Here is a 15251-nt window from a genome sequence, read left to right as displayed (position 1 = left end):
CACGTGATCATAGTGTATGATCTTTTTAATGTATTACTGTATTCAGTTTGCCAATATTTTGTTGAGGATTTTTGCATCTATGTTCATCAGTAATATTGGCCTGTAGTTTTCCTTCTTTGTGTTGTCCTTGTCTGGCTTTGGGATCAGGGTGATGTTGGCCTCATAAAATGTGTTAGGAAGTGTTCCATCTTCTTCAATTTTTCAGATTAGTTTGAGGAGGAGAGGTACTAAATCTTCTTTGAATGTTTGGTAGAATTCTCCAGAGAAGCCATCTGGTCCTGGACTTTTATTTTTTGTGAGGTTTTTGATTGCTGTTTCAATCTCTTTACTTGTGATTGGTCTATTCAGAGTCTCTATTTCTTCTTGGTTCAGTTTTGGGAGGTTTTTGAGTCTAAGAATTTATCTATTTCTTCTAGATTGTCCAATTTCTTGGCATATAGTTTTTCATAGTATTCTCTTTTAATTCTTTGTATTTCTGTAGTATCCGTTGTGATTTCTCCTCTTTCATTTCTAATTTTATTTATTTGAGACTTCTGTCCTTTTTTCCTTAGTGAGTCTGGCTAAAGGTTTGTCATTTTGTTTATCTTCTCGAAGAATCAGCTCTCAGTTTCATTGATCCTTTCTACTGGTTTTTGGTTTCAATTTCGTTTATTTCTTCTTTAATTTTTATTATTTCCCTTGGGCTGACTTTGGGCTTTGTTTGTTCTTCTTTTTCTAGTTCTGTTATGTGTAGTTTAAGATTGCTTATTTGAGATTTTTCTTGTTTGTTAAGGTGGGCCTGTATTGCTATGAATTTCCTTCTTAGGACCACTTTTGCTGCATCGCATATGAGATAGTATGGTGTATTTCCATTTTCATTTGTCTCCAGATATTCTTTGATTTCTCCTTTAATTTCTTCAATGATCCATTGGTTGTTCAGTAGCATGTTGTTTAGTCTCCACATGTTTGTCACTTTCCCAGCTTTTTTCTTGTAGTTTATTTTTAGTTTCATAGCATTATGGTCAGAAAAGATGCTTGTTATGATTTCAATCTTCTTAAATGTATTGAAACTTGCCTTTTTTCTCAATATATGGTCTATCTTTGAGAATGTTCTATGTGCACTTGAGAAGAATGTGTATTCTGCTGATTTTGGATGGAGTGTTCTATATATATTTATGAAGTCCATCTGGTCTAGTTTTTCATTTAGTTCTATTTCCTTGTTGACTTTCTGTCTGGTTGATCTAACCATTGATGACAATGGGGTGTTAAAGTCTACCATTATTGTGTTGCTGTTAATGTCTCCTTTTAGGCCAATTAATAGTTGCTTTATCTACTTTGGTGCTCCAGTTTTCAGTGTATATATATTTATAAGTGTTATGTCCTCTTGGTGGTGTTCCCCTTTTATCATTACATACTGCCTCTCTTTATCTCTCATTGTCTTTTTTATCTTGAAGTCTGCTTTGTTCGATATAAGTATGGCAACACTTGCTTTCTTTTGTTTGCCATTAGCTTGGAATATCGTCTTCCATCCCTTCACTCTAAGCCTATGTTTTTCTTTAGAGCTGAGATGTGTTTCCTGGAGGCAGTGAATTATTGGGTCTTGTTTTTTAATGCATCTAGCCACTCTGTGTTTTTTGATCGGGGAATTCAATCTATTTACATTTAAAGTGATTATTGATATATGAGGGCTTAATGCTGCCATTTTATCACTTATTTTTCTGTTGTCATGTATTTCCCTTGTTTCTCATCCTGTGTATTTTGGACTGCCAATTCAGTTTGTTGGCTCTCTACGATGGTTTTCTCTGTTTTATCTTTATTTTCCATTTGTGTCTTTGTTATGATTTTTTGTTTAGTGGTACTGTAAGGCCTGTATAAAAGATCTCATAGATGAGATAGTCCATTTTCTGATAGCCTCTTATTCTCTTAGTCTAAGCAGGTTTCATGCCTTTCCTCTTCCCCTTCTAAGTTGTTGTCACAGCTTATTCCATTATGTGTTGTGAATTTGTGGTTAAAATGAAGTGATAATATTTATTTTTGATCTTCTCCTTCCTTTTATCTTTAGAGTTATAATTAAGTGTTTACTAATCTCTTCTGATAGAGAGTTGTAATTTTCTGATTTTGTCTGCCTGTTTATCTCCTTGCTCAAGGCTTTGTAAACCCCTTCTTCTTTTTTTTCCAGGTATGAGGGCCTTCTTGATCGAATCTTGGAAGGGCGGTCTTGTGGCAATGAACTCCCTCAGCTTTTGTTTTTCTTGGAAAGTTTTTCTTTCTTCATCATATCTGAAGGATATTTTTGATGGATATAGTATTCTTGACTGAAAGTTTTTGTCTTTAGAATTTTGAATATATCATTCTACTCTCTCATAGCCGGTAAGGTTTCTGCTGAGAAATCCACTGAAAGCCTGATAGGGGTTCCTTTGAAGGTTATTTTCTTCTGTCTTGTTGCCCTTAATATTTTTTCTGTCATTGACTTTTGCTGGCATTGCTAATATATGCCTTGGAGAAGGTCTTTTTACACTGATGTAATTAGGAGTTCTATTGGCTTCGTTTACATGTAATTTCAGCTCCTTTTCCAGGTTTGGGAAGTTCTCAGCTATTATTTCTTTGAGCACGCTCTCTGCTTCTTTCTCCCTCTCTTCTTCCTCTGGAATACCTATAACCCTTATGTTGCATATCCTAATTGAGTCAGATATTTCTCAGAGAATTTCTTCATTTCCTCCTCCATCTGAAGCATTTCTGTATTCCTATCCTCTAGATTGCTAATTCTATCCTCCATAATGTCAGCTCTGTTGTTTAAGGACTCCATTGTGTTTTTCATCTCCAACATTTCTGATTGGTTTTTCTTTATAGTTTCAATCTCTTTGATGAAGATTTCCCTCTGTTCATTAATTTGGTTCCTGATTTCATTGAACTGTCTTTCCGAGTTCTCTTGTAACTCATTGAGTTTTTTATGATGGCTGTTTTGAATTCCCTGTCATTTAGATTGTAGATTTCTGTGCCTTCAGGATTGATTTCTGGGTGTTTGTCTTTTTCCTTCTGGTCTGGAGCATTAATACATTTCTTTATACCATTTGATGGACTGGATCTGTGCGAGCACATAATGATAGTATCTGGTCATAGGTTCCATTCTGCCGCCACTGTGGGGGGCAGGGCAGGAGCTGTGTAATCTGAGCCCACTGCCGCAATCCCTGTCAGCTGTGCCTGTTGGAGCCTGGGCCACTCCTTGGGATCACAGCAGCCCTTGGGGTCTCCCACTGAATGGGAAAGCAGTCACGCAGGGGCTCAGGGCTGCTGCCTTCTGTTCCCACAGCCCCACCGAGACATGCTTCCCCCTTCAGAGCCACAGTGGTACTATGGGCATTCATGGCAGCTGGGAGCTTGTTCAGTTCACTCGGACTCTCAGCTCAGCTGCCATCTCCTTCTGGGCCACACCAGCCAGAGCTACTCCCTGAGGCTGTGGTGGGACTATGGACTCTCCCACCAGACAAGAGAGTGATCACACAGGATCTCAGGGCTGCTGCTGCCTGTTCCCACAGTCCTGCCAAGTCATGCTCCCCACTTTGGGGCCACAGCAGTACTATGGGCATTTGCAGTAGCTGGAAGCTCGTTTGCCCCGGCTGCAGCTCCACTACCTTCTGCTCCTAGGTTGCACCAGCTGTTGTGCTTGGTGGGAGGGCCCTCCCCACTGGGTCCAAGTCAGAGCCACTCCCTGGGACCACGGTGGGTCTGTGGACTTTTCCCACAAGACAAGAGAGTGATCACATGGGGGCTCAAGGCTGCTGCTGCCTGCTCCCACAGTCCCACCAAGTTGCACTCCACTCTTCAGAGCTGCAGCAGTACTATGGGCCTTCAAGGCAGCTGGGAGCTTGTTTTCCCGGGGTTGTAGCTCCACTGCTGTCTGCTCCTAGGTCACACCAGCCTTTGTACTTGGTGGATAGGGCCTCCCCACTGGATCCAAGCCTGAGCTGCTCCCTGGGGACTGCATGGTCCTGAGGACTCTCCCACCAGATGGGGAAGCAATCACACGGGGGCTCTGGCCTGCCATCACCTGTTTCCACAGTCATGGAGAGGCATGCTCCCACCTTTGGGGCCACAGCAGTGCTATGAGTGCCCCAGCCAGGAAAGCAGTCACACGTGTGCACTGTGCTGCCTGGGGGCCAGAGAGTGCTCACCTATATCCACCACCTCCCCAATGGGTAGTCCATCCACCTTCAGATGTATAGCTGTATGGGTCTCTCAGGCATCCTGATGTGCTGTGTGGGTATCCTCTGCTGATCAATGAATGTCCATTTAGTTGTAGTTCGAAGAGGGAGAGACAAAGGGAACAGCTCACTCTGCCATGTTGCTGACCTCACTCCAAAAATTTTTTTTAAGTCAAAAGAAAGACTTCATTTTGGGGAAGCTTGTCAAAAGTATCAAAAGGTTTTAAAACACTTAGTCAAATAGGAAACACCTACTGTGAAACAATGCTTAGTTATCCATTTAACCAAAGTGACAACACAAGGCAAACAAAGAGAATTAACCAAAGTTTTAAAAACCTTCGTTTTCTTAATAGAGAGACCTCAGCTTTTTGAACATAGGAAATTATTTTGACAAAACATAGAATTTCTGTCTTTTAGGTAGATTTACTCAAAGGTAAAGAAAAACCTTTTATAATCTCTTTATCACAAGCACTAAAAGTTCATGAAAATTATGCTTTTAACAAATAGAAAAGCAAATTCTAATTGTTTCACCATCTTACTTTTTATATTGAAACTCATTTATTTAAGGGCTGGCCCAGTGGCATAGTGGTTAAGTGCTCACGCTCCACTGCAGCGGCCGGTGTTCACAGATTCGGATCCCAGGTGCTCACTGACGCACTGCTTGTCAAGCCAAACTGTGGCGGCGTCCCATATAAAGTAGAGGAAGATGAGCACAGATGTTAGCCCAGGGCCAATCTTCCTCAGTAAAAAGAGGAGGATTGGCATCAGATGTTAGCTCAGGGCTGATCTTCTTCACAAAAAACAAACAAACAAACAAACAAACAAACATTTATTTAACTGAATTCATTTTAATCATAGCCAACTTGACCACGCAGAAAATTATTTCCTCAAGGTTCCTCTTCCACAAACCTTCTATAACTTTCTTTTTACATTCAGAATTTGTCCCAGCCTTTTGTCTTCCCTCCTATTACTTTAGGACAAATTTATCTGTCTTAACAAAACAAGCAAAAATATTTCCATTATTTATACCTTCTTTACTGAGAACATACAACTTACTTTCCTTGAATACAGATATTTTCCTTATTAATTTTTAGTAGCTTTAATCACATATATTAATTAGAATTCTTAACACTTAAAGACCTTAATTTTTAGTGAAAATAAAGAAGTAAGCAATTATGAACTGTCTTTTACATTAGGATTCTTGGGCTTGGCAAATTTATAAATACTTTTCATAATTTCTAGAAACATGCTACTTCATAGTACAATCTTTTGATAAAATACAAGACATGTTTACTAATAGACTCAAACATCTTTTGATTTCTCTATAATAAGAAGCCAAAAGTAGATACACTTAGACATGTTTAGCAATAATGTGTCAATATTTTATCTTATTTGAAAATAACCTAAATAGTCAATGAATTTTTTATCATTTAATTTCAACTAGCAAAACTTCAAAGTTTCAAGTTACCAAAGAGATTTTGGAAGTTATTTTAAATAGACATGCCATAATACATAATTATTGTTAAAAAGTTCACCCAATGCTTTTATCTTTTTCACATCTATTTAGTTTACCCATTCCCAATAATTATTTAAATTGCCTATAAAGACCTTATGAGGCATCAGACAAAATCAGCTATTTTAAGTTATTATGCTTGCTGACAAATTCTGCAACAGAGACAACATGAGTTTATTTGACTCATGTTATCTCTGTTACAAAACCCACCAGCAAAAAGCAGTAAAGGCAGGGGCCAGCCCTGTGGTGTAGTAGTTAAGTTCACATGCTCCACTTCAGCAGTCTGGGGTTCGCAGGTTCAGATCCCGTACACAGACCTATGCACCACTCATCAAGCCATGCTGTGGCAGTATCCCACATACAAAATAGAGGAAGATGGGTACAGATGTTAGCTCAGGACCAATCTTCCTCACCAAAAAAAGAAAAAAGTATCAGTAAAGTCTGTATGTTTACATCATATCCTATGTTGATAATCCTGAGGACACATCTATTTTAATTAAACCAACAAACTCAAACAAGTTTTTATTTACCAAAAATTATTTTATATCATGTTAGCTTGAAAAACATTTGGATTAGTTTTCATTACATTTTGAAATAATTTATATAAGCACTTACTTTTAGCCAATTGAATAGACCTCTTCAGAAATTATACCATCCAGAGGTAAGATATCACACACATACATATATAGATGCACATACACAGAAACTCCATAGCTATTGTTTTAAAATTACTGCCATGAATCAGGTACAGTAATATAAGGCTCCCTAGTTATAAATCCAAATTTTGTTTTAAGCTTTTTTACTAATATTTGTGAAGACACTCAAGATGCTAGATTTTGGGTGAGGGTGCTCTAATTGCTGTTTTTCTTTCCTTTTTTCCTTTTTTTCTTGAATATTAGGAATTGGTGATGGGCTAGATAGCTCCTGGAGAGTTTGTAAGCTCTTTGAGATAAGGGAAAATGGGCGGAATCTGAACTGCCTCTAGAGATGCATTTCCAGTCTTGCAAGGATTTTTTTTTTAAGGATAGTTGCTCTTAATTCCTCAGAAATTGGATTGCAACTTAAATGACAATGTACGTTAATCTACCTGTCCAACTACAACATCCCTAATTTGCTTCTTTCCTTCTAGGTGCTTAGTTTTATTTCCCTTTATTTATTTATTTTGTGTGTGTGTGAGGGAGATCAGCCCTGAGCTAACATCCGTGCTAATCCTCCTCTTTTTGCTGAGGAAGACGGGCTCTGAGCTAACATCTATTGCCAATCCTCCTCCTTTTTTTCCCCCAAAGCCCCAGTAGATAGTTGTATGTTATAGTTGCACATCCTTCTAGTTGCTGTATGTGGGACGTGGCCTCAGCACGGCTGGAGAAGCAGTGCGTCGGTGTGTGCCCGGGATCCGAACCTGGGCCGCCAGTAGCGGAGCGCGCGCACTTAAGCGCTAAGCCACAGGCCCGGCCCATATTTTAACTTAGATAAGAAGGCCTGGAAAGAAAATTCCTATCAGGCTCTGAATATAAGCTTCTGGTTTGGCCAAATTTCCGGTTGAAAGTTGCTAAATATTTTCAAATATCTTGTCAGGTTTCAGCCAGGACAAGCAGTAATTATACCTGGCAGTATTGAACAATTACAGTAATCTTTAATGTAGCAGTTTTCCAGAAAATCTCTGTGTCTCCTAAACTCTGGGAGGGGCTCATTTTGGGCCCTCCTTCAAAGATAGATTATAGGCTATCCATAAGGCCATGATCTAATATGCTTTTCATTTAGGTATGTTTTATAACTTAATTTTCTATTAGCTTTTTGCAACAGAACTTGCAATAGGTTACTTTGGAATCTTGAAGTCTTGGCTTTTAAGTGCACTTTTCAATGATCTTATCTAAATGGAATGTGCACTTTTAAGTGCACTTTTCAATGATCTTATCCTAATGGCCAGTGTATTTCCCCTGAGGCTGACAGTAGTTTGGTGGGACCCTTAGCTGCAAAAGGCAGTGCAACCCGCATTTCTGTCCAACCATCTCTGACCACAAAATGGGGTGCAACCACATTGTTGTTCAACTGTATTTTTGAGACCCCTCCCCAGCCTGACAGTTATCAAGCCAACCCCTCAAGACACAAAATAAGCTTGATGAGACTCTACAGTTCTTTGTAAACATTTACAGCTTCTGGAACCTTTAGGTTTTGAACAATTGTGCTGGAAGATGGCAAGCTCGCCTCTTTAAAAAAATTTTCTCTATTACCTGGCTCTTAAAAAGGAGCCCCAAAGTGGCCACTGTAATTTTAAATTATCCTGGGTTATCTTGCCAGCTGTTTACAGTTATCCTCATTTTAGGAGACTTTTCCCAAGGTGGCCGCAACAAAGAAGGTCATTTCTAAAGAGAGTGTGTTACAATCACCGAGAAACTCAGTCCCCTAATAGCCAATTTTAACAAATAAAACAGTCAGACACAGACAAACATGAACAGACACAGAAATCCAATACTCTGGGACTCTAACCCAGGGTATTCTGGGAACCTAACCCAGAGTTTGGGCCTCTACCCAATCCTTTGAGTGCCCCAGCAACTGTAACCCTTTTATATTATCTCCCCTGAACCCACAATTCTAGCCTTGGGACATTAACCCAGCAAAAATCTCCCCAGTGAGGCCTCTAACCCATGATCCTGATGAGATATTAAACAATTTTTAGGCACAGGTGTGTTTTAATGAAGTCACTCACCCAAAAGACATCTGATCCTGGAGCTGGTTTCTTCTCTCAAAAGGAAAAAAAGCTTTGTGTGGGCTGGCCCGGTGGCGCAGCGGGTAAGTGCACGCATTCCACTTTGGCAGCCCAGGGTTAGCAGATTGGGATCCTGAGAGCGCACCAACGGACCACTTGTTAAGCCATGCTGTGGCAGCATCCCATATAAAGTAGAGGAAGATAGGCACAGATCTTAGCCCAGGGCCAATCTTCCTCGGCAAAAAGAGGGGGATTGACATCAGATGTTAGTTCAGGGCTGATCTTCCTCCCACACACACAAAAAAAGCCTTGTGGCCTGGAGCACCGCAGCAGGAAACGGGAATCTGATCAGCTGAGCCTCTGGACAAAATTGTCTAGGTGGCCGCTTAGAGTTGACAAAGAGACCCTACACCCCTCTGGGGCCTCCAGAGCCTCAAGTGGGCGGTCCCTTCATTGTCACCAAATTTGTTACCACACAGAAATGGGGTTCTTCCTGAATGACGGACCCATTGCTTCTGATAAGAGTCCAATTTTTAAATTCCAATCATGTCCTGGTCCCTTGGTTCTGTGGGGAGGAGAATCTTTGGTTCCATGGTCAAGATTTCTGTGCATGCTGTGGCTATGTGACTTTGCAAATTTTCTGAAAGACGGTTCTTAATCACTCTGTTGATAAGAGATGGGGTGAGTTGAACTGGTCCTGGAGGGCCCACTGTTACACATCCCTGCAGTGCCATTTAACACATTCTTCTGTTCCATTTCTTATATATCCAGAGGCTTTATCTGATTCAGCGTCAATTTTTTTTGTTTTGCAACACTATATCAAAGGTAGCAGTGGGTTCTTGCTTCAGGAGGCACTTAATGTGCCTCTGTTTGGATGTTGTCAATCACTGAGAACCATTACCTGGATCCATAAGTGTGCATTCTCATGCCAGTCCTTTCATTATGCTTGCTCACCAGACCATCACTCAGTAATGAGCACCTACTTTACAGGAGATGTAGAAATGGGTAACATAAGGTTCTTAGCCCAAAAGTAGTTTGCAATCAACTGGGGAGGAAACTAGAGTAGGAGACATGTGAAAGCTGTTACGGTGCTACATAAGTGTTGAAATTAAAGAATCTAAAGGCAATCTGAAATCACAGAGGGAAGGGATCAACAGCACTCCTCAGGCCCTTGCCACGTATTAGCACAAGAAAGCCTTTGATATTATTTCATATACACAATGTTTTCCAATAAATCAATAGAACAATGAGACACCAAATGAGCCACCAAAATATCTCAGCTGCATATAGTTTGGATGCAATATGACAACAGTAGGACATGAAGAAAAGATATGAACATTTTAGCAGACAGCAAACTTGATATTGTCAATAGTCAATGTCCTTTTACCTCCCATACCCCTCCGCTACCTCAATAGCTAATGCAATCCTAGGCTATCTTGGCAGAATTACCATATCTGGACTCTAAAAGATAATGATTCTGCTCTATTCTGCACTGCTCAAGCCATCCATTAGAACTGAAAGAGGGAACTATACAAAAAAAAAAAAAAAAACAAACAATCTAAGGAGAGAAATGGTAATAAAGATAGGACACAAAATAAGTGGAGAATAATTGGAAGGACTAGGGACATTAACCCTAGAGAAGACTTGCTGGTAATAGCTCAGCATCTTCCAGCATTTGAAGCGCTCCCATGCAGAAGGTGGATAAAGCCTGCTCCCAAAGTACACTTAGACAAGGGGGAAATTACAGAGAGGAAGAACAGTCCGAGGTGGCCAAGGATAGGAAGGGGTGGCATTGGGATAATAATTTCCTGTCAGTTTGCAGGGACATCACAGAAGGGATCTAAGCGTTCAATTCAGAATTTAATCAGGCTCTTCTATCCCTCCAATTTTAAGACCCTGTGAGTCTAAAGCAGGCAAAGCCTCCATCATTCTTTTGTTTGCCCCTAGCTGATTCACTATTGAAATTCCCACCACAGTTGTTACAATTTTACTTCAATCTCCTCAATCACTCAGTCTGACCCCTCCCTTACACCCAATAGATAACAATGCTGTCTTCTGTTTTTTTAAAATTGGGATATAATTGACATGTAATATTATATTAGTTTCACATGTACAACATAATGATTCAATATATGTATATATTGTGAAATGATTGCCACAATAAGTCTAGTTAACATCCGTCACCACACACAGTTACAAATTTTTTTTCTTGTGATGAGAACTTTTAAGATTTACTCTCTTAGCAACCTTCAAATATGCAATACAGTATTACTAACTATAGTTGCCATGCTGTACATTAGATCCCCAGAACTTATTTATCTTATAACTGGAAGTTTGTATCTTTCAACCACCTTCACCCATTTCGCCCATCCCCTACTCCTGGCCTCTGCAACCACCAATCTGTTCTCTGTTTCTGAGCTGGGGTTTTTTTTTTGTTTTTTTTTTTGATTCCACATATAAGTGAGACCATACAGTATTTGACTTTCTCTTTCTGACTTATTTCACTCAGCATAATGCCTTCAAGGTCCATCCATGTTGTCACATATGGCAGGATTTCCACCACTGCCTTCTTTATTGACCACATGGACCCTTCCAATTCCTAGTCTCTGGAAGTCCCTCAAACCTTCACACCTCTAACCTTCCCACCTCAAAGCTTCCCAGTGTGCTTGCCCATATCTTCTTTCCCTCCTGTCTTTTCAAGAACAAACTCTTCAACTGCTTCTGACCCTTTCTATTCTTCAGCCCACTTTTATCTGCTTTTCACATATTCCTACTCTATTAAAAGTACTCTGCAAAAAGTTCACTGTTGACTTTCCTAATCATCTGAAAGTAATTCAGCCAAAGTAGCACAAACTGCAGCACATGTATCACAGGGGTAGGAAATGATGAGAAATGGGACAAGAGAAAGAAGAGAGAGTCAGAGGCTGGATCCATGGTTTTTAAAGGGAAGTCCACAGACCACTTGCATCAGAAACACCTGGAGGCTTGATGAAAATGTACATCCTTACGCTCCACTCCAGACAAACGTGTCTGAAATTTTGGGGATGGGGCTCATAAATCTATATTTTCAGCAAATATTTTTGTTGGTAACTACACAGAAAATTTGAGAAGTACTGGGCTACATCATAAAGCAGATTTGGCCAGTGGGTGACCATTCAAACTGGCTTCATGTCCTTTTGCCATTTTCCCTTAGTTTTTGTTGTTGGTGTTGTTATTGTTGTGTTTTGTTTTGAATACTTCCTTGTTTGGGGTCACAACAATACGTTCTAGGCTCATCTGACATTTTCTCTACCCAGCCCAGGACTTGGCCAATACTTCAAGGAATCCTGGTGTCTTTTACTGGAAAATGGTATTTATAAGTGAAGATCTGGATATTAGATGGGCTTGTTGCTACTAGGCTGTCACTGTTCCCAGGCCCCCTCAGTGGACAGAGCTAAGGAAACACACACACAATACACATATATACAAAATCATATACACAATCACATTTACATCTATAACTATGTCTATCTATGTATCTACATATTGAAAGCCACGAATTTGCTGATACCTCCAGTCCCAATCTAACACCACGGATTAATGGGATCGTTCTAGTTTTCTTTCTCTCTGTACTTGTAATTCCTTCTCAGATAGTGAAAACCTGGCTTCTAGTATCCTTAAATATAGTTACCTATTTGATCAGTCCCAGTGTATGTAACTTATCTCCCATCTTCCCTCCCCACTCCAGCCTTGAGCCCCCATTCCAGCCCATTGTCCCTTGGGGTGTCTTCCTTAATTTGCTTGGGCTCTAACACCCCACATCAGGACACGCTCTGCCCCACATGGACAGTCTTCACTCAGCTCAGCCTCGGACACCCACACAGAGCCACTTAAGTTCCCCACCTCCTCCCATACTGCAGATGGTTTAGAATTGAATGTCAGGAAGGGATGGGAACGGAAGTTGAGGAGAAGGGAGAAGAGGGGAGAAAAATAGGAAAGGGGAAGAGAAATAGGAAGGAGACATAATACATTTTTAGCAGGGAAGCAAAATAGAGGAGGGCAGGTTAGAGACACCAGTTAGCAGTCTTGCATTCCAAGTCAAGGACGGTGACAGTTTTATAGGAGTGTGGCAGTGAGATAGAGAAGTGCATCGATTTGAGAGATGTTTAGGAAGTAAAAATGGGAAGATCTTGATGACATTAAATACAAGGTATAAGGGGAAGGGAAAGGGTGGTGTTGAGGATGACTTGTGGTCTCTGGCTTCATAATTATATAGATAATGATACTGTTACTAAGAAGAAGAACCCTGGAAGAGGATCAAACTCTTCATATTCACACATGTACTTCTGTTATATAGCGTTAATAATAGTATCTGCTTTGTATTACAGTGATTTATATGTATGTAAGATTTTGAAATCAAGGCTTTTCAGGAGTTTGCAAACTAAGGCCCACAGGTCAAATGAAGCCTGTTTTTGTATGCTCCATGAGCTAAGAATGCTTTTTAAATTTTTGAGTCTTCTTTAGAAAAGTAAGACATAAACAAATATGAATATGCAACAGAGACTGTACGTGGCCTGCAAAGTCTAAAATATTTATTCTCTGGCCCTTTATTGAAAGAACTTGTGGACTTCTGCTTTATATAGTTCATATTGCTTTATTAGATAATGAATATGTTTATAAAATTGAATTTTATACTTGAAAACAAGATCTTCAAAAAATTTAAAATTATAAAGTAAAAATAATGCATAAGGAAGCGTAAGATAAGTTTCATACATAGAGCAATGCATATTTTGAAACTTCAAAAAAATGGAGAATTTCTTGCTGACTTAGTCAACAAAAACTCATGGGGGAGGAAGACTTTGCAAGAACTTGCAAGTTCACCTTAGATGGCCTAACTGAAAGAATTTAAGCAGTCTTGAAGTTTTGTGGTGAAATAAGCATATTTTTAATCTTTTAAAATTGTATATTGTGGATGATAAGTCACATTCTCCTAGTTATCAAGTTTTATTGCTCATAAATTTCTCAGTTTCATCTTTACTTCCCTTTATGATAACCAGAGAAAAAAACTCTTTAAACTGAATGTTAGTAGTTGAGCGGACAATGGATCAACAATTTAGTAAATGTGAAGTCATATTCCATTATCTTGCTTACAGTTGCATTTGCACAGACACCCAGTAATTTCTCCACATAAGAACAATTACTTCACCTCTTCTACAGACCCTCACCCAGAGTTTACAATGTGCCATATTCTGTAACCTTTATCTAGAATTAAAGTTTGTGTATTTTTGCAGTTGATTGCCTTCAGTAATTAACTTTATTTTGTCTAGTTTTCTTAAAAGGCAAGGTTACAGGAATTGCCATGTAAGTAAATATGCAAGTTGGTAAGTTGAGCTTAGCCAAGGATACTATATTTTTAATGGCACAGCAGCCAATTTGATCTGTTTACATACAGGTGGTTGTAAGCAAAACATATTAGTCATGGAGGAGGAAGCAAAAAAGGAAGAAAAAAGGCAGAGACACTGCCCTGTCCTCTCCATCCAAGGAATTCAACTTTAAGCACTCGGTTTAATGGAGACTTTCTGTATGAAGTGTTTCCTTACCCCTCCCCTATCTGTTTTTGAAGTCAGAATTAACTACTTCTTTTCTTATACCCCACTATACCTAGTTCACGTGTCTGTCAGTGCTTCTATAGCAATTCAGGGCAATTGGTCTACATGTCTGCTTCTGCCTGCTAGACTGTAGGCTCCTCAGGGAAACCTCATCTGTCTTTCTGGTCCCCTTGCCTAATACATTGCGAACCACAGAGTGGGTACTCAACAAACATTTGTAGATGAGTAAATACCCGAATGGCTTGGAGTTCTTGGGAGATGGCAATGCCTAGTGGGAATGGCCAGGAGTCTTTTAGGACAAGAAAGAATAAAGAGAAATAAGAGGATGCTGGATATTGGAGGTCCTAGGACTCACCCCCTCTCCCCACTGGTTTCTAACTATTGAGAGAACATATCCAAGACTCACTAACCAAAGGGAGATAGTAACAGAAGTGGCTAGTTGTTCCCAATAACCATTCTCCCCTTCTTCCAAGGTGATAGAGTCCTCAATTTTTGCCTGGATCCATGGCCACCCAGAATGGAGAGTTCAATTCCCAGCCTCCTTTGCAGCTGGTGTGGTCATGTGACTGACATCTGACCAACAGGATGTAAGCAAAGCAGGGTGCGGCAGATTCCAGGCCTCTTCTTTGCTTTTCCATATCACTTTCTGGCCTGGATCAAAAGATCAAGGGCTATAGCTTAGGGATGGTGGGGCAGGGAGGCCAAAGGGGCTGGGATCCTGAGGACTTCATGGCTCAGAGCTGCGGCACCAGCCTTGGACTGCAAACACTGGACTATTGTCTGAGAAGGAAACAAACTTCTATTTTTTAAAGCCACTGTTACTTTAGGTTTTCTATATCACCCTCAGCCAAACCTATTCCTAAGCAATACAGGGCTCAAAGTGTTGATAGCCGAGAGAGCCTCATGACCTGCAAGCTGTAGGGCTCACAGTAAACTGTCTAAAAACAAACCAGTCAACGGTCTAAGGCTTTCTATCCCCTTCACCCAGAGCTAGGTTTCAAGACTCACTGGGGAAAGCTGGGTCATCAAAGTTGATTATGAGGAAACTTTCCCAGTTTTCTAGAAGAATAATAGGGGAGAAAGTTGGGGACAGGGGAGAGGGGAGAGAAATGAAAGAGAGAGAGGACAAAACAGAGAGAGAGACTGAGAGAAAATTGATGATAATTAATATCAGGTCTCTCCCAGCACCCTCCCCTCTCCCTCAATGTGGGAGTAGAATGCAAAGAAGAGAAGAGTAAGATTTCTGCCCTACCTGAAGAAAA

This window comes from Ceratotherium simum, chromosome 17, assembly GCF_057802395.1.
Source record: "Ceratotherium simum simum isolate JZ-2026a chromosome 17, ASM5780239v1, whole genome shotgun sequence".
Classification (NCBI taxonomy): Eukaryota; Metazoa; Chordata; class Mammalia; order Perissodactyla; family Rhinocerotidae; genus Ceratotherium; species Ceratotherium simum.
The sequence above is the reverse complement of the archived record's forward strand: the minus strand, read 5'-3'. Positions refer to the sequence as shown.